This window comes from Trachypithecus francoisi, unplaced genomic scaffold, assembly GCF_009764315.1.
Source record: "Trachypithecus francoisi isolate TF-2019V2 unplaced genomic scaffold, Tfra_2.0 Lachesis_group10, whole genome shotgun sequence".
NCBI classification, from domain to species: domain Eukaryota; kingdom Metazoa; phylum Chordata; class Mammalia; order Primates; family Cercopithecidae; genus Trachypithecus; species Trachypithecus francoisi.
The window spans coordinates 42687857-42688547 of record NW_022681455.1 but is presented as its reverse complement, the minus strand read 5'-3'; the positions used below and the strand labels follow the sequence as shown (position 1 = coordinate 42688547).

Below are 691 nucleotides of genomic sequence, written 5' to 3'. Positions count from 1 at the left end.
AGGCATAGTGGCAGGCGCCTGTAATCCCAGCTACTTGGGAGGCTGACGCAGGAGAACTGCTTGAACTCGGGAGGTGGAGGTTGCAGTGAGCTGAGATTACACCACTGCACTCCAGCCTGGATGACAGAGTGAGACTCTGTCTCAAAAAAGAAAAGAAAAGAAAAGAAAAGAAATTTAGGGGACACATTCAAACTATAGCAAGGAACAATTCGTTTACTGGGAATAATGATTATCCATACCCCAATTCCATTTCCAAATGTACTTGTAGAAAATTGTTTGCAAATGACAGCCTGAAATCTCTCTCATCTCTGTTTCGAAACAAAGCATAAAATGTCCAAAAATAAAACAGTTGAGATCCGAAGTTTGTGATTCATAAGGGCAATGATTGGGTTTTCATGCTAATATGTGAGATGTGACTCCTTCAAACTTCTTTGTTATGACATCAGCACATTACTCATCTGATGTGAAAAGAAATTTTTAATTTAAAAAGTTGATATTTTAAGCTAAAATGCAAAAATTCGAAACATTAGGCAATCACAATAGCTTTTGTCCATTTAACTGCCATAGTGGGTAGTTACTTTTATTTTATTTTATTTTATTTTTTGAGACAGAGTCTTACTTTGTAGCCCAGGCTGTAGTGCAGTGGTTTGATCTTGGCTCACTGCAACCTCTACCTCCTGAGTTCAAGTGA

General features: G+C 38.1%; 1 pseudogene; it reads left to right on the top strand.

Annotated features, from left to right (window-relative positions):
- Positions 1–354: 354 nt before the first annotated feature.
- Positions 355–464, top strand: LOC117088924 (annotated as a pseudogene).
- The last annotated feature ends 227 nt before the right edge of the window (positions 465–691 follow it).